This window comes from Micromys minutus (assembly GCF_963924665.1).
Source record: "Micromys minutus genome assembly, chromosome: 15".
Lineage (NCBI taxonomy): Eukaryota > Metazoa > Chordata > Mammalia > Rodentia > Muridae > Micromys > Micromys minutus.
This window is the reverse complement of record NC_137984.1, coordinates 58,854,454-58,878,963: the sequence shown is the minus strand read 5'-3', so window position 1 is coordinate 58,878,963 and position 24,510 is coordinate 58,854,454. Positions and strand designations below refer to the sequence as shown.

Genomic DNA, 24,510 nt, shown 5'->3' with positions numbered 1-24,510 from the left:
TCTGAGCACTGTTTCTAAGTCAACAAGAACCCATCTTATAGATGAAGCTGTATTAGACTCTGTAAAGATCTTCAGTGTGAAACTTCGTTAAGCTGTATTATAGTCAGGGAGCTGAAGTTAATTGTTATCAGAAAACTTTTTCCAAAATTGTGCTGTGCTAATGAAAAATTGATGTAGGCCAGACTCTAGAAGTCCTGGTCTAATGCCGGTTACAATAAAACTGCGTAAGATGAGTTTCCAGTTTCATTCTCACCTCACCCTTCTGCTTTTTTTTCCTGCTGGCTATAAAGCCTGTAGGGAAGTCACCACAGTTGAAGAGAATGACTTTCCTTAACAGAGGATTGGTCATTAATCAAGGATATACCAGGAGCTATGCTGCCCTTAGATCTCCAGACAAGCTTTAGGATTCTAGGTTCAGTCCCTATTACTGTTTTTTTTGGGGGGGGGTTCTTTTGAGGGAGGAGGTGGTTTGTTTTGTTTTGAGGTGGGAAGAGACATTTGAATGGTATGTCTTGCCCTATTCAGCAGTTTTAAAGCATATTGTGGGAAGATACTTGTATTTGTGTATCATGTGATAGGAGTCACACAAAAACTAGACAGTACTGCTTGCCTATGTTTGTCGGACTCTTCAGTGGTAAATACTTGGCTTGTTATATGAAAGATTGGGTGCTGTTACTAACAGAAAACAGATGGGCTCTAATTAGCCCTGAAGGATCTGGTGCTTACAAGAATGAGCTAGTTGCATTTAGAATATATGAAGTCATGTCAGAATGCCCTGAGCCCCATGAGCCCAGGTAAGGGTGAGCATAAATTTCATATTCTACCTAAGTTGCATTCCGCGGTGTGAAAGCCAGACAGGAAGAGCCTGAAGAAGCAACTCCTTCCCACCTTGTCAGCTTCTAGTCTCCAAGGAAAATAAGGCTGTCCCAGTGCAGGTGACTGCACACACTCAGGTGCTCACTGTCACCTTGTACCCAATTCCATGTTCTTCAGGTTAGACTTGTTCCTGTCATCCCACCAGTGCCAGGAGGAGCACTAGCTGGCCTGTTTAGGCCAACCTACTTTCCCTCTGTCTAGAGCTCGTGTTCTGTAGACCCCGCTGATTCTTATCTTTGCTCCCAGCTCCTTCACCAGTCTGCCTGGGTAGCTCTGCTTTCTCACATGAACTCACCGTTATCACTCAGCTTTCTATGGCTTCCTGAGGCTGCCAAGGTCAGCATACACCAAGGCAGCCTGAGAAGGGGTGCGGATCTGTTTCTGGTCATTGAGAAGCCCCATCTGGTCCATAATCTGGTTGTCTCCTCCCACCAAAAATAATTAGAAGCATTCTCCTGAGCCCAGTGAAGTTCTAGGTGTACCTGAACTTGCTATCCTCTGGGGTAGAAAGGACAGAACCAGACTCAGGCTGCTAACCAATAAGCCACTGGCTGAAGAGAACCAGGCTGTGCCTAGCAAAGAGCAGCTGGACATCTTAGTGAGGTTGGGGTAAAGAGGGAACACACACACAGGACCCAAGCCTTTTCTCTGAACTGCATCCACGGAGCTGCACTCGGGAGCACGGACTTACCATTAACTCCCTGTTCCATCCACCTGAGCTTGAGCTCAGTGGCCACCTCTCTAGTCTGTCCATGTATGATGTCCAGAGCAGCACATGGGAAACTAATCAGTGAGAAGAGCAGCCCTAAGACATAGACAGTGGTCGGTTCTGAGGTGCACAGAACTGAACAGCATCTGTGAGCAGACAGGGTCAGAAGTGTCTTAGTCACACACCTCCACCTGTGGGAAGGTACCCATTAGCCCAAGCTTACCTTCTTTGTGTGCTTCCGTTCCCTTCAGCTTCCAGGCAAAGAACATGGCTTTGGGATGTGAGTCTTTCTCCCAGATCAGCTGCTTTACACTATTTTTTTTTCTTCTGTTGCCTTGTTTTTTGCAGCCTATGCAGCACAGGCTGGCCAAGTCTTTTGTTTTGTCACACGTGTCCTGACTCTTGGGAGCACCACAACAGAGGGCAAAGTCATACTTGGGCATTCCCTTTGAAAGGTCTGGGGCTGAGGAAGAGCCAGTCATTGGTACTGGGCCATGGAAATGGTCACTGTTCCTTTGGCCAGAAAAGTTTATCTTCACTTAAAAATCAAAATTTTGATGCACACTTCAAGAAAATCTATTTTTCTCTTTTCTTCCCTGTTGTTGTAGGTTCCTGAAGGCTTCAAAGGAAATCTGATATGAGAGGCTCAATGGCCCCGGGGTGAAGATGAGGCTGAGGCAGAAGTGTCTGTCAACACAAAAGTCACATTTTCTGGCAGGTGGAACTCTGGGAAGCTGCTGCCCCCAGGGCTTGAGCCAGAGAAGCCCATACATCTGGAAGTTGAGGGAGGGCCACTGTGGAGGGCTGAGGGCTTACCCTGGCTGCATTTCTGGAGCTTTCTTGTCACAGACCCACACTGCCAGCAAAGAACCAGTAACAGATAGGATTAAGCCTCCCCTCAGTGGCCCACTTCCTTCTGGCCATGTTGGAGACCTTTTATATTCTGTGGGAAGCCAAGTAAGTATGGAGGCTGCTGATCTGGGGCTGTTGTTTGGGGGTGTCTATTTCCTTGACTGTTACCCTCTGCCCAAGTCACTGTAAAGTAGGAGCTGTGTCGTCCAGGTATGCATTATTTTTCAGGCTCTCTTGGAGAGTTAGACATTGAAGTTGGCAGAGGGTTCTGTGTGGCTTTCTTCTGTTCCCAAAGAGTCACTAAGGACCTCTTAAGGACAGTAACAGGTTCATCAGGAGCCTACTGTCTGGAGGACCAGAATCTGGGTCTCTTAACAAGGGATCCCCCTACCTCCCTTCTGCTTCTGTTTAATGGTCTGAAAGCTTCTTCTAGGAGAGCCTGTTAAAACGTACTTGGTAGACGGCTGTGCGTTCCCAGACCTCATCCTCTTGGGACCTGAAGCTCCTTTCATGGGCAGCTGTCTCTGACCTCCATGACTGTGAAGGACAAGGCAGCACCCTCTCTAGTGAGCCATGTGGGACGGGATCCCCCATGTTCTAAGGCCAATGCAAGGCTCTGAATCTTTTAAGCCCTTGTAGTGGGGGAGAGATCTGCTTCTTCTGGCTCTGGCCACCTATTATGTTCAGCCTTCCACAGCCCAAGAACAGCTTAGATTTGAGCATTGTGGCTGCTCCCTCTGTCCTTGGAGACCCATCCTGTGAGAAGGCTCTAAAGAATGCCTGGGAGAGAGTAGTACCCAGAGTCCTTACAGAAGGAGTAGGAAGTTCATTAACGTCAGGTCAGTCTGGTTCTGAGTCCTTACAGAAGGAGTAGGAAGTTCATTAATGTCAGGTCAGTCTGGTTCTGAAGTCCTTACAGAAGGAGTAGGAACAGTTCATTAACGTCAGGTCAGTCTGGTTCTGAGTCCTTACAGAAGGAGTAGGAAGTTCATTAACGTCAGGTCAGTCTGGTTCTGAGTCCTTACAGAAGGAGTAGGAACAGTTCATTAACGTCAGGTCAGTCTGGTTCTGAAGTCCTTACAGAAGGAGTAGGAACAGTTCGTTAACGTCAGCTCAGTCTGGTTCTGAGTCCTTACAGAAGGAGTAGGAAGTTCATTAACATCAGGTCAGTCTGGTTCTGAAGTCCTTATGTTAGTTGCCCTATCTTCCTTTGTGGTTATTTACTCACTGAAGATTAAAAATCCAGAGTGAAGAGGGACTGGTTTTTGCTGAGGGACTCATTTTGCCAGAGTGTACCAGTGCAGGAACTGAACAGGGTGAACCCCCTCCCATCCCCTCAGTTAATGATGATGGAGACCGACTTTGTTTTCACTGATATTCATCCGCCCCCCTCCTGCCCCTCAATCGTGTGAAGACAACTGTTCTTTAAAAACAAGAAGTCTGCTTATTTTCATCACTGCCCTTTCCCCTTGTTATTGTAGATGGAGGAAAACAAGCTTCCTGCCTTCCAGGACCTACTTCCAACCGTTAAAGTCCTTGGAACTATAACTGGTTGCTCAGGACTTGAGGCTGACAATGAACACTTCCAGTCCACAGTTGATCCATCTCAGGTGTTGGGCCTCAGCCAGCAGCCACACATCTCAGATCTCCCTCTCCTTTCACAGTGGAAGTCCACGGTGAGCCCAGGTGCCTCCTCAGTGGGCAGCAGTCTCCAGGATCACCAAGAGAAGGCAGAACCTCAGAGTAGCTCCTTTGCCAACGTATCTCAGGAGATGACTGTACCCCAGGGAACCCACTCTGTGGTGGGGGCAGGGCCTCAGCTCCAGTGGTCAACACAGCCTGTGGCCTCTGGCGGTGATGCTACAGGCCTGGGTAAGAGACACCTGTCCTTTCAGACAGAGTACTGGGCCTGTGTGCTGCCAAATTCTCTGCCTCCTTCCCTTAACTGCCACTCCCCACTGTGGAACCCAAATAAAGAGTATGAAGATCTGCTTGACTACACTTATCCACTGAGGCCCTGGACCTCAGCTCCCAAAGCCACTTGAAAGTCATGTGCTGACTGACCCTGTCATGAAGGACTCAGGTGTAGACCTGGGCAGTTTCTCTGTCTCCCCAGCAAGTACTCTCAAGTCACCCACTAATGTCTCCCACAATTGTTCATCAGTGGAGATGCCTACTCTGCCATTTTCTGGAGACAGAGAGCCATGTCTTAAGTGCTGGCCCTTGGGAATATCTCAGAAACAGGTTGGCACAAATGTAGCGTCCTGGAACCAGCTTGCATCTACACCTAGAGCCCCAGGCACTGAAGGTGCTTCTTGGGAGAACAGAGAGGCAGCCCTGAAGGGCACAACAGAGGACTGTCTCCCTATAGGCATGAACCTCAGTGTGGGCTCTTCCCAGCTGAAGATGAAGGAGAAAGAGCAACCTTTTCCAAGACGAGGGAGAAGAAAGACAGACAGAATGTTGGGTGTCCGGCCAGTGTGAAGCCTGGATGGCCATCAGAAGAAGAGATGGGAAGTGATGAGGAGTACCTTGCTCTGCCCACAAGGCTGACTCAGGTCTCTAGTTTGGCATCTTCCTCAGGTGTCAGGCCCTCCTTTGTGAACTTACCCACTGGAGCCGCTGAGGAATACAGGACACTGCAAGTCTCAGACAGTGATGAGCCAGCTTCCCCAACATTGGATTCCAGCCAAAAGGAGCAACCTTTCAAGTGGGCCAGAACCTCTCCTTCAGGCATTCTATCCAGCCCTAGGATTCTAGAGGCAAAAGTAGTCTGTTGAGCAGCCAGACCCTCATGGTCTCTTCAAAACAACTGAAAACTCACCCCTCCTCAAAAGCAGTGTCAGACAGGTGGCTGTTGTCAGAGCCATTAGCTGGCAGAAGCTTCCCAGGAAAAGAGAAGAGCAGGAAAAAGCTTCTCTAGTGCAGTGTGTGCAGGTAAAAATGTTCATGGAAAAACTTCTCAAAGAAGCAATCTTTGCCCAGCCCACCAACAGCATGTCTCAGCACTCTCAACATATATGACCCCAAACTATAGGTATTGTTCTCCTTTAATGATTGCAGTAAACTGGCAGAGACATTAGGTAACGTGTAGCAGCAGTGTCCCTGCGCTTTGGTAGAAGCTGATCCAGTGTTCACTATAGCTCAGATAGTTGTAATTTACTCTCTCATGCATCTGCTTCTCTGCAGAGAAAGTTCAATGGTTGGTAACGGTCCTTGCTCCTTGGTAGTTCCACTCTCACCTTCAGGACTGTATTCTGAGCCTGGTTCTAGTATCACATCTCACTGAAACAGAACATGGCATTCATTATCCTGGCAGAGGTGGAGACAAATGACCATGTGAAAGAAAACTCTAGGAATTTTGGATGGTAAAATACTGGTATTTTAGTATTTTAGCCTTCAGACAAGGTAAATAGCAGCTCAGTCAGGTGTACTGAGTAGACTTCTTTTGTACTGGGCCATAACATGCCTCAAGTAGACAGACTACATCACTGAGCTCAGTCCAGCCCACCACTTGTTCTTTTCTCCACAGACATTTTGCTGTCAGCTGGAAGAGCTGATCTGCTGGTTGTATAATGTCACAGACGTCGCTGACCTCAGTGCACCCCCCAGGGCCAGCCTTGCAGGTCTCAAGTCTTCTCTGCAGCTTTACCGGGTAATGTGTAGTCCTGGCTTGTTCACACAGGGATGGGAGATATTTTTACAGAATAAAATCTCAAGTAACTAGAATTTTGTAGCTTAGTTGACTATTTTACCTGATAAATCTAATTCTCAGTGTTGAACAATATAAAGTACAAGGTAACTTCTAAGTGAGGTAAGAGGTTAATTCCATCCATTGGAACTAGAAGTGCTGTAGAGGAGCATGATAACACTGTGCTGACCATGTACACTGTGCACAGTGACTCTTACCTATGTCCATATGCAAAACCAACCAAATTCATTACCGCTCCAATGTCAGCAAACAGCAATGCCAAATCATCTAAGACTCCCTCAGCTAGAGATGTAAATAATATGTTCAATTTATTTATGAGCAAAAAATAAAGTATATTCTGACTAATGGGCTGCATTGTTTAGACTACATATTAAACAAAGTAGCAGTGTTTTGCCAGGTGACAATCTCAAAGTTTATATTTTAGCTATAATTATTAAGGGATGTTTAGTTGGTTTTTTTGTGCGTGGGATAGAACTGTGGGCCTTTTTCATGTTTTATTACTAAGATAAATGACAAACTTCCCCAGAAGTCAAGACAAAATGTAAACAGCCATAGAGAAGAAAAACAGGGGATTGCACACAAAAATATCCTGAATCTTAATGGCTCAAGACAAGGATGCACTTTGTTCCCTCATTACTTTGTGAGTTTGTTGTCACCTTGTTTAGTTATATCCTTGTGGCTTTAGATTACAACTTACCAAATGGTTCTTGATAGGAGAGTTCCCAGAGTGATTATTCCAAAATTTTAAAATCAAATTCAAGGGAATCCCATAAAATAAAAAGCAACTCTATTCTTAGAACCCAAGGTCTATTATATAATTTTTAACTTAATTTAGGTTCTATTAAACTTTCTCTCTGTGTGGTTTCCATCCCCCATCCCCAGCTTATTGCTGATCTTAAATGCTGCTAAAGTACTTGAGACTCACACTCTCTCTCTCTCTCTCTCTCTCTCTCTCTCTCTCTCTCTCTCTCTCACTGAGCAATTAATTATAGGGATAAACCTAGGGGTAGTTCAAGACAGGCAAAATAAAGACTCTCAGTTGGTTATACACTGTGCCTGAAGAATATATCTGGTGGGCTTCTGCTAAGGCTCTACATGGTGTCAACTCATTATTCAATATGGAAATGTAACTGCACAAGTATAGGAGAAAAAGGCAGTAATGATCAGCAAGATATGTCTTGGAAACATCCACCTAATTTAATGTGTGTTTTGCATTTGGAGTTAGAGGCAAAATGGAGTCAATCTGCTCAGAGTGGCTGAAGTTTAACTTGAAAAGCTGGGATTAATGTCTTTTCTAACTGTATTTCTATGCTGTACTAGCTGGTTATTTGGCAACTGGGCACAGCTGGAGTTATCAAAGAAAAGAGCCTCTGTTGAGAAAATGCCTCCATGATATCCAGCTGTAAGGCATTTTCTCAACTAGTGATCAAGGGGGAGGGCATAGCCCATTGTATATGGTGCCATCATTGGGATGGTAGACCTGGGTTCTATAAGAAACAGGCTGAGAAAGCCAGGGAAACAAGCCAGTAAGTGACATCCTTCCCTGTCCTCTGCATCAGCTCCTGCTTCCTGACCTACTTGGGTTCCAGTCCTGAATTCTTTAGGTGATGGACAGGGACATGGAATTGTAATCTGAATAAATCCTTTCCTCCCCAGCTTGCTTCTTGGCCATGATGTTTTGAGAAGGAATAGAAACCCTGACTAAGACAGCACTGTTCCCGTTCTTCCTTTTCCTTGCCTCAATAGAAGGTGAGTGAAGATGGAGCTCTTAGATTTGGATAGTGTATCACTAAAGGCCACCTTTATATTGCAGGCAAAAAACTTTAATTAGAAGATACTTTGAATGTCATCCAGGTTTGAATGAGAAATTCACAATAATATGTAAGACATCAGAGATTTATTTCACAAACAATCAGCTTTCTTAGTAGTTTGTGGACTAATAGATTTAGTTTCTGATACACCATAATTTATACAATATTATTCGGGATCAAATTTTTGATTTTCATAACTATTATGGATGGATGATCCCTTGAAAACCTGTACGTGAAGTGCAGTAGTAAAAAACCTTCCTGGCATACAGTATGGCATTGAGTCCAAGCCCCATTGATAAGACAATCATTTAAAAAACATATTTTTCCAAATGTGTTTTTTTTTTATTGGTGTACAGCAGCAATTAATTTTATATGGGGACAGAATTTTGGTTGTTTTTTGTTTGTTTTGTTTTTCTCTATGTTTTTGTTTGTTTTATTTGTGGAGGTATTTTATTTTTCATCTTTAGTTGACTCTTATGCCGCACATAATTTCTGTTCTGTTAAATGAATACCACACTGTAACTTCAAAAAAGGCAGATGTTTATTGATATTTTGACTGCTTTAAGTAAATAACTTTTTTTTTAATTTTTAAAAAAGAAAGGCAGCAAAATAAAAGTAAAAAAATATTCAAACCAATCCTTTTTTTATTCAGAATAGTTATAGTGTCTCTAAAACCAGCAGTATAGTGAATTATGCATGAGTTGACCTGCTGGGTTGGTAGTAATTAATAAAAGTGCTTGGATGATCCCATAAGTTACCACAGCACAATAGTCATTAATCATCACATTGTTTCTATTTTAATGCATGTGATTATTACCTATTTTGTGTCACAAATGGTTAATAATAGTAGTGAAATTATGGTTATGAAAGAAATAACAGTGAAAACATTTTTATGGTTGTCAACATAACAGGAGGAGCCATAAGAAAGGGTAACAATCTTAGGAAGGTTAGCAAACACTGTAATAAAGGTAATCAGTTTTTATATTATTTTATTTGATATTTTTGTATTTACATTTCAAATGTTATTCCTTCCATCCCCCTGCTCCTATCCCTCTTTCCCTCAATTTGCCTCCATGAAGGTGCTCTTCTTCCAACCACGCTCTCCATCTAAGCACCTTGGCATTCCCTACATAGGAAAAATGAGCCTTCACTGTCCAAAGCCCTCTCCTTTCATTGATGTCAGACAATGCCATCCTCTGCTGCATCTGCACCTGGAGCCATGGGTATCTCCATGTATGCTCAGTGGGTTAGTCCCTGGGATCTGCTGAGGGTTTGGTTGGTTGATAATTTTGTCCTTCCCATGTGGTTGCAGACCATTTCAGCTCCTTCATTCCTTTCTCTAGTTCCTCCATTTGGGTCTGCATATTCAGTCTGATGATTAGCTGCAATCATCCTCATCTGTATCTGTATGACTCTGACAGAGACTCTGAGGAGGCATCCATATCAGGTTCCTGCCAGTATACAGTTCTGTGCATCAGCAATAGTACTTGGCTGCATATGGGGTTGATCTCCAGGTGAGGCAGTCTGTGGATGACCTTTTCTCCAATCCCTGCTCCACTATTTGTCCCTTAATTTCCTCTAATGAGTGTCTTCTTGTCCTCTCTAAGAAGGACTGATTATCCACATTCTGGCCTGCCTTCCTTTTGAGCATTTTCTCAGTCAGCCTCGGAAAAGGGAGACTCCACTGTTCAGTGTACTGATCCATAAGATACTTCATTGTTAGGTTCATTAAATACAGCAAAATATGTCATTTAATGTAATGCTTTTAACTGACAACCAGTTTCTCTATGTTGAGGTTCTCTCTTTGTGACTCACTGTGATGAAAGATAAGTCTATTTCTTTGGTTTTGGCTTTTGTCCATATCTGAACACAAGTGTTTATTCATAGTTTACCATTTATGACCATATTGATTATTCTGCCTATTTATCTTGTTTTGTTTTTGTACAAAGAGTTTTGGAGCAGATACACAAAGGCACAGCAAGGGGAAACCCACAGAGGAAGTGACTGGTTTCAATTTTATTTTTCTTTTCCATTAGTCTTTGGTCTCTTCATTATTCTCCTGGTCATCTTCTTAATCTGGAGATGCTTTCTAAGAAACCAAACTCAAAGACAGAGGGTGACTGGAAGCCACATTCCTTTCCTTCAACATCTTGATGTCATGATGCCACCTCCTCCACCAGATGAAATCTTTGACAACAGTGGATTGTCTTCAGGGTTTTTGGAATATGTTGTTGGGAGCTCAGATTCAATCTCCACTTGATCTCAAACTGTGACCCTCCACCAACCTATGCAGAAGCTACTGGCCAGGTAAAACTGGGTAGGAGTGGTACAGAACCCCATTTGACACCCACCACCATAATAAGTGGACTTAGAGAACTTCAGTTCAGCTACTGCCATTGCCTTGGTGCTTGTGGTAACCACCATCAAATAAAGCTGCAAATCCTTTTGCCTTCTTTTTTTACTTGAATCTTTTATAAAGTAATAACAGAAAGATTTTCTAGCACTTTCATATTATATAATTGTGTTTTTGTCTCTTTTCATATTCACATATTTGATTTATATTTAGTTTTATTATAAAGTCTTTATCTGTGTTCGTTTTACAAGAGGAAACATGAAGAAAAGACATGTTTGTGGCAGCCTTTATATGCTGAATGGATACACACATAGCCACATGTGCACCATCCTATTTATGTGCAAGTAGCATTTACCACACCACCCAAAAAAACAGTCTTACTCAACAAAGTTAAATGTCAGAAAGCAGAGTCTGTGAGAGACAGCAACATGTGTGTTTTCTAATTAAAGACAGTGGTTAATTTCGTAATTCTTCATTCCTGAAAGGAAAAATATGCATGATTCATCCTCAATTTTAGAAATATCTCAGAGATATAGAGACATAGCTTGTCGTAGTTACTATTTGTAATTTAAAGCAGTATGTATCAAGGAAATCATGGATATTGGTGGCATTTAGCTCATTTTCTACTATAGTTTTTCTTCTTGCCTGATTATAAATCCATTAAATATATTTTTTAGCATCTTTAAATGCTTTAAGCCACTCGTATTAACATTTTGCTTACAAGTATTTGTAGGTAATGAACTATTTTTATTAATGATAGGGAAAATTACTAACAACTTCATTGATCTTTGTGTGGCTGGAAAGAATTGTTTACACTAATTTTTATTCTCATTGCTATTTTAGAGTCTCTGTACACTCAAGAATTTAGCCAAAAATATTTTTAAATCATTTTCTTAATGTTTTTCACAGATTAAAAATCTTACTCTCAAAATTATTAGTACATGATTTTTCATTTAGTTATAAGCTGTGACTTTTGTGTTGATGTTCTGTTGATCGGAGAGGGTCACAAATTATCTGCTGCAGTAGATACACACCAAATCTAGATCACACTGCATTGCTGTTTTATATTCTCTTTTCTTCTTCTTCCTCTCTTCCTCCTTCTTCCTCCTCCTCTTCCTATCCTTCCTCCTCCTTTTCTACTTTTTCTAGCTTCCTTTTATTTAGCTGCAGTAGTTTTACTTCTTCTTCTTCTTCTTTTTTTTTTTTTTTTGGAGGAGACAGAGTGGGTTATGAATGAATTGCCAAATAAACTATTTCAGAAAGAATAGAAAAAAGGGTCAAAGGAACTGTTTCTCCCTATTTTCCTAGAATTTCATAAGAGCTTTTACATAATGAGAAATAGATCAGGCTGCTCCATGAAGAGTTAATGTTTTCCTAAGCTGAGTGTTTGGCTATAACTTACCTTCACACATAATCTGAACTATACAAAAGCCATGCCAGTTTAAGTATATTTGCCTGTGCTGCACTTGATTAAGAAATACTGGAATTTACATGAAAATACATGAATTAGCTAATAGGTCTGTTGGGTGGAAAGGTATTTTTATCTTGATAATGGTCTCAGCATGACAGTATTGCTTTAAATATTTTCCTCACTACATGCTAATCATATGTGTCTAATTAAATCTGAAGTTGAAGAAGTTTGATCCAGAGTACAAGAGGAGTTATGGGTTGTTAATAATTAAAAATTAAGACTGGAATACGTGTGCGTGTGTGTGTGTGTGTGTGTGTGTGTGTGTGTGTGTGTGTGTTACACTAATATTAGGCTTTAGATGAGAATAGAAATTTTCAAATTGTGGCCCATAAACTTTATGAGTTTTCTCAAAGTCTTCAATGGAATCTGTGAAATGAAAATATTTTCAACTTATCTCTTTCTTCTAGTTCTCTCAAAACAAAGGTGAACAATAGAAAACAATAGTCTCCACACACAAACACACACATGCACAGACATCTTTTTAAAAAGACAATATAGGATCTGCCACCCGGAATGGTGGCTCATAGAGGCTGAGCAACTGGTGGGTGGGTGACCTGGGCTGCCAGGGAGCAGATTGATCTCTGTGGAGTACACACGGAAAGTGCACCCCCTCCCTTGCCCTGCCCTGCTGTGCCCGATCCAGCGACCAGGAACAGAAATTTCGAACTTCTATTTCCACCCGGTGGCGACTTCAGGATGCAGAGCAGAGCCTGCCCCATCTGCCACCCAGAACGTCAGCTCGTAAAGGCTGAACAACTGGTGAGTGGGAGACTTAGGCTGCTGGGGAGCGGAGGGATCTCTGCGAAGTGCACACGGAATGTGCACCCCTGCCTTGCCCTGCCCCGACCTGTCTGATTCAGCGACCAGGAATAGAACTTTGGAACTTCTGTTCCCACCCAGAGACTCTGAGGCATAGAACAGGGCTCGACCCATCTACCACCTGGACCAGTAGAGATCCAGGGACACAGACGAGATACAAGGGAAAGGCAAAAACATATCACTGACAACAAAATGGCAAGAGGAAAGCAAATGAGTATATCCCAAGGAAACCAAGACAACCTGGCAACACCAGAACCCAGCTCTCCCATAACAGAAAACATCGGAATTCCAAACATTCCAGAAAAGGAAGACACAGACCTGAAATCATACCTCAAGATGCTGATAGAGATACTTAAACAAGAACGGGAGGAAAAGCAAAAAGATTCAGAAGCTTTAAAAGAGGAAACAAGAAAAACACTAAAAGAACTCAAAGAACTAGAGGAAAACAGAATCAAAGAGATAAAGGAATGGAAGAGGGAATTTAAAATGGAAATTGACAGAATAAAAAAAAAAAAACAGAAAAAGAGATAACCCTAGAGTTAGAACACCTAAAAAAGAAATCAGGAATCACAGAAGCAAACATTTCCAATAGATTACAAGAGATGGAAGAGAGAATCTCGGGGGCAGAAGACAACATTGTAAACATAGACAAAACAACCAGAGAAGATTCAAAAAACAAAAAGCTCCTAACCCAAAATGTCCAGGAAATCCAGGACACAATGAGAAGACGGAACTTATGGATAATAGGAATAGAAGAGGGAGAAGAGTATCAACTAAGAGGCACAGTAAATATCTTCAACAAAATCGTAGAAGAAAACTTCCCTACCCTCAAGAATGAGATGACCACGAGCATAAAAGACGCCTTCAGAACTCCAAATAGGTTGAACCAGAAAAGAAATACCTCCTGACACATAATAGTAAAAACATCAAGTGCCCAAAGCAAAGAAAGAATACTAAAAGCAGTAAGGGAAAAAAGTCAGGTAACATATAAAGGCAGGCCAATCAGACTCACACCCGAATTCTCAACATAGACTATGAAAGCTAGAAGAGCCTGGACAGATATCATGCACACCCTAAGAGAACACAAATGCCAGCCCAAGCTGCTATACCCAGCAAAACTATCAATCACCATCGATGGAGAGATGAAGATATTTCAAGACAAATCTAAATTTACACAATATCTGACCACAAACCCAGGATTACAATGAATTATAGTTTGAAAACCCAATACAATGATGGAAAATACAGCCTAGTAAAAACAAGAAAACACCTAAACAAGAAAACTAAAAGAAGAAAAAGACACAGACACAACTCAACCCACAAAAGCAATAATGGCAGGAAACAGAAACAACTATTCCTTGATATCTATTAACATAAAGGGACTCAACTCCCCAATAAAGAGACAGGTTATCAGACTGGATACATAAACAAAATCCAGCATTTTGCTGTATACAGGAAACTCATCTCAGAGACAAAGGAGGACACTATCTCAGAGTAAAAGGGTGGAAAAAAATCTTTCAAGCAAACAGCTCCAAGAAGCAAGCTGGAGTGGCTATTCTAATATCGAATAAAGTAAGTTTCCAACCAAAAGCTATCAAAAAAGATAAGGAAGGACACGTTATACTCATTACCGGGGAAACCTGTCATAAGAAACTCTCAATCCTTAACATATATGCTCCAAATAAAAAAGCACCCACATTCATAAAAGAAATCCTACTAAAGCTCAAAAAATACATTTCACCCCACACAATAATAGTGGGAGACTTTAATACCCCACTCTCACCAATGGACAGATCAGGGAAACAGAAACTGAACAAAGACACTGCAAAACTAGCAGTGACTTTGAACCAACTAGAATTAATAGATAAATACAGAACATATTATCCTAAAGTAAAAGAATACACCTTCTTCTCAGCACCCCATGGCACCTTCTCGAAAATTGACCACATAATTGGACACAGAGCGAGCCTCAATCGATATAAAAAGATTGAAATACTCCCATGCATCCTCTCAGATCACCATGGTCTACGGCTGGTCTTTAACAAAAACAAGGATATCAAAAAGCCCACATATACATGGAAACTAAACAACGCTCTGTTAAACGATAGTGGGGTCAAAGAAGAAATAAAGAAAGAAATTAAGGATTTTCTAGAATTCAACGAAAACCAAAACACAACATACCCAAACTTATGCGATGAAATGAAAGCAGTACTGAGAGGAAAACTCGTAGCCCTAAGTGCTTCCAAAAAGAAACTAGAGAGAGCTTACATCAACAACCTGACAGCACAGCTAAAAGCCCTAGAACAAAAGGAAGCAGATATACCCAAAAAGAGTAGACAGCAAGAAATAATTATTGCAGAATATAGACCATATAGAATCAAAAAGAACCATTGAATAAATCAACAAATCCAAGAGTTGGTTCTCTGAGAAAATCATCAAGATTGATAAACACATAGCAAGACTAACTAGAGGGCAAAGAGAGAGTATACAAATTAACAACATCAGAAAGGAAAGTGGGGCATAACAACTGAAACTGAGGAAATTAAAGAAATCATCAGATCCTACTACAAAAACTTATACTCCACATAATTGGAAAATCTGGAGGAAATGGATGAATTCCTAGACAGATACAAGATTCCAAAGTTAAACCAGGACCAAGTAAACCATCTAAATAATGGTATAACACCTAAAGAAATAGAAGAAGTCATCAAAAGTCTCCCAACCAAAAAAAGCCCAGGTCCAGATGGGTTCAGTGCAGAATTTTATAAGACATTTATTGGGGATATAACACCAATACTATCCAAACTATTCCAAAAGATAGAATCAGATGGAATACTACCAAATTCATTATTTGAAGCTACAATAACCCTCGTACCTAAACCAAACAAAGACCCTACAAATAAAGAGAACTTCAGAGCAATTTCACTTATGAACATTGATGCAAAAATACTCAACAATATCCTTGCAAACCGAATCCAAGAACACATTAAAACGATCATTCATCATGACCAAGTAGGCTTCATCCCTGGGATGCAGGGATGGTTTAATATAAGGAAATCCATCAATGTAATCAACCATATAAACAAACTCAAAGATCAAAATCACATGGTCATCTCACTAGATGCTGAGAAAGCATTTGACAAAATCCTACACCCTTTCATGTTAAAAGTCCTGGAAAGAATAGGAATCCTAGGTCCATACATAAACATAATAAAAGCAATATACATCAAACCAACATCCAACATCAAACTTAATGGCGAGAAACTTGAAACAATCCCACTAAAATCAGGGACTCGACAAGGCTGCCCACTCTCCCCCTACCTATTCAACATAGTACTGGAAGTCCTGCCTGGAGCTATTACACAGCAAAAGGAGATCAAGGGGATACAAATCGTAAAGGAAGAGATAAAAACATCACTCTTTGCCGATGACATGATAGTGTACTTGAGTGACCCCAAAAATTCCACCAGAGAACTCCTACAGCTGATAAACAAGTTCAGCAAAGTTACTGGATACAAAATTAACTCGAACAAATCAGTAGCCTTCCTATACTCAAAGAACAAACATGTGGAAGAAGAAATTAGGGAAAACATACCCTTCACAATCGTCACAAAAACTATGAAATACCTTGGTGTGACTCTAACAAAGCAAGTGAAGGACCTGTACAACAAGAACTTCAAACGTCTAAAGAAAGAAATTGAGGAGGATCTCAGAAAACGGAAAGATCTCCCATGCTCATGGATTGGAAAGATCAACATCTTAAAAATGGCCATCCTACCAAAAGCAATCTATAGATTCAATGCAATCCCTAACAAAATTCCAACCCAGTTCTTCATGGAACTGGAAAGATCAATGTGCAATTTCATATGGAATAACAAAAGACCTAGAATAACTAAATCCATCCTCAACAACAAAAAAAAAAAAAAAAAAAAAAAAAAAAACATCTGGGGGGATCACTATCCCTGACCTCAAGCTATATTACAAGGCAATTGTGCTGAAAACTGCATGGTACTGGTACAGAAATAGGCATGTGGATCAATGGAATAGAATAGAAGATCCAGAAATGAGCCCTCATGTATATGGTCACCTGATTTTTGACAAAGGAACAGTAAACATTCAATGGAAAATGGACAGCCTATTCAACAAATGGTGCTGGTCCAACTGGCACTCAGCATGCAAAAGAATGAAAATAGACCCTTTCTTATCTCCTTGTACAAAGCTCAAGTGTAAGTGGATCAAAGATGTCCACATCAAACCAGATACACTGAAACTATTAGATGAGAAAGTAGGGAAAACCTTAGAACACATAGGCACAGGAGAAAATTTCCTGAACAAAACACCAGTAGCTCGAGCTCTAAGGTCAAAGATTAACAAATAAGACTGAATGAGATTGCAAAGTTTCTGTAAGGCTAAGGACATCGTCAAGAAAACAAAACAGCAATCAACAGAATGGGAAAAGATCTTTTCCAACACCACATCAGATAGAGGCCTAATATCCAAGGTATACAAGGAACTCAAAAAGCTAGACACCAGAGAATCAAATAATCCTATTAAAAAATAGGGTACATAGCTAAACAAAACGTTCTCAGTTGAGGAACACCGAATTGCAGCAAAACATTTGAGGAAGCGTTCGACATCCTTAGCCATCAGTGAAATGCAAATCAAAACAACCCTGAGATTCCACCTCACACCAGTCAGATTGGCCCAGATCCAAAAATCAGATGACAGCAGATGCTGGAGAGGCTGTGGAGAAAGAGGAACACTTCTGCACTGTTGGTGGGGTTGCAAACTAATACAACCACTCTGGAAATCAGTCTGGCGATACCTCAGAAAATTGGATATAGTACTAACTGAACACCCAGCTATTCCACTTCTGGGCATATACCCCAGAGACACTTTAATACACAACAGAGATATATGCACGACAATGTTCATAGCAGCTCTATTTATAATAGCCAGAAGCTGGAAGGAACCCAGATGTCCTTCAGAAGATGAATGGATACAAAAATTGTGGTATATTTACACAATGCAATACTACTCAGCCACCAGAAACAATGACTTAACCAAATTCTTAAGAAAATGGCTGCATCTAGAGAATATCATCCTGAGTGAGATAACCCAGTCACAAAAGAACAGACATAATATGCAGTCACTGATAGTGGGATGCTAACCCCAGAGGCTTGCACTCCCCCAGAAACAACTCACAGACTGTATGAAGTCCAAGAAATAAAAAAAACAACAAAAAATATATTTACAAAACAAGAAGACATTGACTATTTCTATGTTGCGTTTTGTTTTGCATGTACTTTATGCTCATGGTAACTATTAGGTCTTCAATGCATACTTTCAAGCCCTTGAAAAAATCAAGAATTGACTAAAAAAATATATCCACATAGTTTTATGTAAAAATTATTTTAATATCTGAAAAAACAGTACTGACAAAAATGTATTATTTTAAGCAAAAAATGTTTAAAATCTGTACATTTATCTTTGTTTTGTAAAATAAAGTCGTTTAAAAAAAGACAATATAGTTATTTTTCATAAAAGTAATGTTTTAGCATACTTTTTAATTTGTAGCTGAATTAGTGCTATAATTTTTCAGTTCATTCCTACTATTTTAAATATTTGATAAATACAAATCTCAAAAACAAAAGCTTTTTGGAATATAGATTTTCCAAAGATTTTAAGGAGGTATCCAGAAACTAAAATTTTAAGAAGTGGAGGACTGGGCAAAAGAAAAAGTCTTATCACTAAATTGAGATTTTGTCCTTGTAAATTCTTTATATTTTAAAGTCTCAATATTGGATTTAATACTTTCTGAATGGAAGTAGAATAATGAATGATAATTCTTCAAACAAAAGCAAAATAAATTGATCAGTAATGACAGCTGTTAAGTTTGCTGGACAGAGGAAACACTATTTCATAGTCATTAATAGCTGCACTATCCACAAACTTCATGAAATTTTATTTCACGCCTTTTTTCATTGTGTTTGAGTAGAGTTTAGGTTCCACACTTTTAATATCCCCTTTGATACCCCTTCTGGTATTATAAACTGAGCTTCTTAGCATTTATTTTATAATTAAGGGACTTATCTTGGATAATATATATTTACGCTTTGCCTTTTCTACCTGATTGATACTGAATTTGCCTTTGATTGTTTTTAATAAGATTTATTTTTGAAGAATATACTTAATACCTTTCTAAGCAGTAAGTGAATGGAATTAAACAACTTATATTTAAATAAAGGATCTGCTCAAAATTCCTCTAATATTTGGAGTTTTGTATTCAATAAATTCAGTAAACAGATAAGCAGTAATATACCAAATGCAGGCATTATAAGGATGTTTTTAAAGTAAATGTCTCTTTAGAAAAAATTGTTACAAAAGCCAGAATTGTAGTCTAATAAAACAGTTTTTTAAAACAAGGCAAAATCTTTAAGGCAAAATTTATGAAGAAATCATATAAAGGTAATATAAGATATTTTTTAGAAAACCTTTAGGGGAAGAGACAAGAGAATTTAAAATATTGTAAACATTCATCTTAGAATATTAGCCATAATAGAGTAAAATAAATCTGGTACAATACAAATCTATTTTTTCCAGAAAACAAATTCCACTGCTGACTATTTCTGAGCTAATTTTAATTATGTATATACTTATACAGATATTTCTAATACAGAGTTTGAGTACAGAAATGAAGATGTTAGAGCAATGATTTGACCAAAGAAAAGGTCAAATTTTTGTCAGCATTTTGCTTTTGAAACCCCAGCCTTGAAAGAGGTTTCCCCATTATTTTTTTTATTTAACACACACACACACACACACACACACACACACACACACACACACACACACACACACACAGTGGGTCGAGAATGTGGCACACCTCAACACAAGTCTACACATGACCTAGAAAGCGACTAGAATGTTAACACTGTTTCTCAGAAGAGCTGTGCTGACATTGTACACTGTGCACAGTGACTCTTAACTATGTCCATATGCAAAACCAACCAACTTCATTATGGCTCCAATGTCAGCAAACAGCAATGCCAACTCATCTAAGACTCCCTCAGCTAGAGATTTAAACTATATATTCAATTTATTTATGGGCAAAAAAAATCAAGTATATTTAATTAATGGGCTGCATTACTGCATTGTTTAAACTATAAATTAAACAAAGTAGCATTGTTTGGCTGGCTGATAATCTTTTTTTTGTTGATGTTGTATGTGAATTTATTTTTTTAAACTTTATTTTAAAAAACAAAGATAAATGTACAAATTTTTAATGATCTTTGCAAAAAAAAGTATACGGATAGATTTTTTAAGGTTGTAATTAAGTATTTGTGGGTACCTATACATACACATATGTATATATGTAACAATAATATAAGAAAAGTGGTTATTTGATGGGATAGAATAGAAACTGGTAGGGGCTGTAGGAAGAAAAAGGGGGATGTGATACAATTCTATTTTGATTAAAATATATTCTTTTTTTTCTTGAACTTCACACAGTCTGTGAGTTGTTTCTGGGGTGTTCAGAGATTTCTGGGGTTAATATCACATTATCAGTGACTGCACATTATGTCTCTTCTTTTGTGACTGGGTTATCTCACTCAGGATGATATTCTCTAGATGCATCCATATTCTTAAGAATTTTGTTGGCAATTGTTTCTAAGAGCTGAGTAGTATTCCATTGTGTAAATGTACTACAATTTTTGTATCCATTCATCTACTAAAGGACATCTGGGTTCTTTCCAGCTTCAGGCTATTATAAATAGAGCTGCAATGAACATTCTGGTGCATGTATCTTTGTTGTAAGTTGGAGAGTCACTGGGGATAATGCTCAGAAGTGGAATAACTGGGTCTTCAGGTAGTACTATGTCCAATTTTCTGAGGAACTGCCAGACTGATTTCCAGAGTGGTTGTATCAGTTTAAAACACCAGCAGTGGAGAAGTGTTCCTCTTTCTCCATATCCTAGCCAGCATCTGTTGTCATCTGAGTTTTGGATCTTGGCTAATCTGACTGGTCTGAGGTGGAATCTCAGGGTTGTTTGATTAGCATATTCCTGATGGCTAAGGATGTTGAGCACTTACATAGATGTTTCTCATCCATTTGATATTACTCAATTGAGAACTTTTTGTTTAAGTCTGTACCCCATTTTTAATAGGGTTTTTGATTCTCTGGTATTTCGCTTTTTGAGTTCTTTGTATACCTTGGATATTAAGCCTCTATCTGATGTGGGGTTGGTAAATATCTTTTCCCAATCTGTTGGCTGCCATTTTGTTTTCATTATAGTTTCTTTAGCCTTACAGAAACTTTGCAATCTCATTAAGTCCCATTTGTCAATCTTTGACCTTAGAGTTTGAGCTACTGGTGTTCTGTTTAGGAAATTTTCTCCTGTGCCTATGAGTTCTAAAGTTTTTTCTAATTTCTCAGCTAGTAGTTTCAGTGTACCTGGTTTAATGTGGAGATCTTTGATCCACTTGCACTTAAGCTTTGTACAAGGAGATAAGAAAGGGTCTATTTTCATTTTTCTGCATGCTCAGTGCCAGTTGGACCAACTCCATTTGTTGAATAGGCTGTCCCTTTTCCATTGAATGTTTTCAGCTCCTTTGTCAAAAATCAGGTGACCATATACATGAGGGCTCATTTCTGGATCTTCTATTTTATCCCATTGATCCACGTGCCTGTTTTTGTAACAGTACCATGCAGTTTTCGGCACAATTGCCTTGTAATATAGCTTGAGGTCAGGGATGGTGATTCCCCCAGATGTTTTCTTGTTGTTGAAGATGGATTTTGCTATTCTAGGTCTTTTGTTATTCCAGATGAAATTTCACATTGCTCTTTCCAACTCAGTGAAGAACTGGGTTGGAATTTTGATGGGGATTGCATTGAATCTGTAGATTGCTTTTGGCAAGATGGCCATTTTTTCAGTGTCGATCTTTCCAATCCATGATCATGGGAGATCTTTCCATTTTCTGAGGTCTTCCTCAATTTCCTTCTTTAGAGTTTTGAAGTTCTGGTCCTACAGGTCTTTCACTTGCTTAGTTAGAGTCACACCAAGGTATTTCATAGTTTTTGTGACTATCGTGAAGTTTATCTTTTCTCTAATTTCTTTCTCCACTTGTTTGTCCTCATATATATGAAAGCTACTGATTTGTTTGAGTTAATTTTATATCCAGCCACTTTGCTGAACTTGTTTATCAGCTGTAGAAGTTCTCTGATGGAATTTTTGGGGTCGCTTAAGTACACTATCATGTCATCTGCAAGTAGTGATGTTTTTAATTCTTCCTTTCCAACTTGTATCCCTTTGATTTTCTTTGCTGTCTAATTGCTCCAGCCAGGATGTCCAGTATTATCTTGAATAGGTAGGGGGAGAGTGGGCAGCCTTGTCGAGTCCGTGATTTTAGTGGGATTGCTTCAAGTTTCTCACCGTTAAGTTTGATGTTGGCTGTTGGTTTGCTGTATATTGCTTTTATTATGTTTAGGTATGGGCCTTGGATTCCTGTTCTTTCCAGGTCTTTTAACATGAAGGATTATTTAGAATTTTGTCAAATGTTTTCTCAGCATCTAGTTAGAGGACCATGTGGTTTTGTTCTTTGAGTTTGTTTTTATCGTGGATTACATTGATGGATTTCTGAATATTAAACCATCCCTGAAAACCAGGGATGAAACCTACTTGATCATGGTGAATGATCCTTTTGATGTATTCTTCGATTCGGTTTGCAAGGATTTTCTTGAGTATTTTTGCATCAATGTTCATAAGTGAGATTGGTCTGAGGTTCTTTTTCCTTGTAGGGTCTTTGTGTTGTTTAGGAATGAGGGTATTGTAGCCTCAAAAATGACTTAGATAGTGTTGCATCTGATTCTAATTTGGGGTATAGTTTGGAGAGTATTGGTATTATGTCATCAATAAGTGTCTGACAAAATTCTGCACTAAACCCATCTGGACCTGGGCTTTATTTGGTTGGGAGGCTTTTGATGACTGCCTCTATTCATTTATGTGTTTTGGGTTTATTTAGATGGTTTACCTTGTCCTGATTTAACTTTAGTATCTTGTATCTGTCTAGGAATTCATCCATTTCCTCAAGAATTTCCAGCTTTGTTGAGTATAGGCTTTTGCAGTAGGTTCTCTTTGCCCTTAGGTAGTTTGGCTAAGGGTTTATCAATCTTGTTGATTTTCTCAAAGATCCAGCTCTTGGTTATGTTGATTCTTTCAATGGTTCTTTTTGTTCCTATTTGGTATATTTCTGCCCTAAGTTTGATTATTTCTTGCCGTCTACTTCTATTGGGTGTATCTGCTTTGTTTTGTTCTAAAGCTTTCAGCTGTGCTGTCAAGTTGCTGATGTATGCTCTCTCCAGTTTCTTTTTGGAAGCACTAAGAGTTTTCCTCTCAGTACTGCTTTCATTTCATCCCACAGGTTTGGGTATGTTGTGTTTTCATTTTCATTGAATTCTTGAAAATACTTAGTTTCTTTCTTTATTTCTTCTTTGACCCTGCTATTGTTTAAAAGAGTATTGTTTAATGTTCATGTGTATGTGGGCTTTTTGTTGTCTTTGTTGTTATTAAAGACCAGCCATAGAGCATGTTGATCTTAGAGGATGCATGGGAGTATTTCAATCTTCTTTTATATATTGAGGCTGATTTTTGTGACCAATTATTTTGTCAATTTTTGAGAAGGTGCCATGAGGTGCTGAGAAGAAGGTGTATCCTTTTTTTTTAGGATGATATGTTCTGTAGATATCTATTAATTACAGTTGGTTTATAACCTTTGCTAGTTTTACAGTGTCCTTGTTCAGTTTTTGTTTCCCTGATCAGTTCATTGGTGAGAGTTGGGTATTGGGGTCTCCCACTATTATTTTGTGGGGCACAATATATTTTTTGAACTTTAGTAAAGTTTCTTTTATGAATATGGGTACTTTTGTATTTGGAGAATATATGATAAGGATTGAGAGTTTCTCCTGACAAATTTCCCCTGTAATGAGTAAAAAGTATCCTTCCTTATCTTTTTTGATATCTTTTGGTTGAAAATCTACTTTATTCGATATTAGAATGGCCACTCAAGATTTCTTCCTGGGGCCATTTGCTTGGAAGTTTTTTTCCTACACTTGTACTCTGAGATAGTGTCTGTCTTTTTCTCTGAGATGAGTTTTGTGTATGCTGCAAATTGCTGTGATTGTTTTAGGAAGCCGTTGGCGCCAATAGATGGCACCAGCTTCCCGCCCATTGTTCAGCCTACAAAAACCTTTCCCCTCGTGTTGCTTGGCAACCACATAGTCACAGCCCACCCCCGGGGTACGTGTTTGAGCTACAGGAGGATGCACCAATCAGGTGGCAACACAAGTCTCTTAGGCATATATAGCAGTGCATTTTCTCCCCCACGTGAGGAGAAGAGGAAGACAGTGGAGAGATTGCGAGAGACCCCACGTAGAGGGATGGCGGAGAAATACCACGTGGAGAGAAGCCCGATAGGAGAGGTTGTGGGAGATCCCACATGGAGAGAGACTCGGTAAAAGAGATTGTGGGAGGTCCCGCGTGGACAGAGACTGGACAGAGAGATCGCTTGTGGGGGACTGCGCGTGAGAGGTCGCCTAGACAGTAGAACTCGGTAGGGGGTTCCCGGCTCAGAGAGAAGTTTCCTGCTCAAGAAGCCCCCTGCTCAAAGTGCTGTTCAATAAAGGTTATCCGCAGAAGAAGCTGTTTGTTTGTTGCACGCCTGTCCCTAGCGGCGGAAAGCGTGGGCGCGTGACACTTTGTTATTGTATCCAGTCTGATAACCTATGTCTTTTTATTGGAGAGTTGAGTCCATTTATGTTAACAGATATCAAGAAATAGTTTTTGCTGTTTCCTGTTATTTTTGCTTTTGGAGGTTGAATTGTGCCTGTATGTCTTTCTTATTTTGGTT

At 39.6% G+C, this 24,510-nt stretch overlaps 1 pseudogene across 1 annotated transcript; it reads left to right on the top strand.

The window, feature by feature from the left end:
• The first annotated feature begins 754 nt into the window (after positions 1 to 754).
• On the top strand, positions 755 to 10,020 carry LOC308430476 (centrosomal protein of 68 kDa-like; annotated as a pseudogene). The gene is made up of 6 exons: positions 755 to 794; positions 2,252 to 2,542; positions 3,919 to 5,374; positions 5,970 to 6,092; positions 7,806 to 7,898; positions 9,997 to 10,020. The product of its transcript is annotated as a centrosomal protein of 68 kDa-like (transcript).
• The last annotated feature ends 14,490 nt before the right edge of the window (positions 10,021 to 24,510 follow it).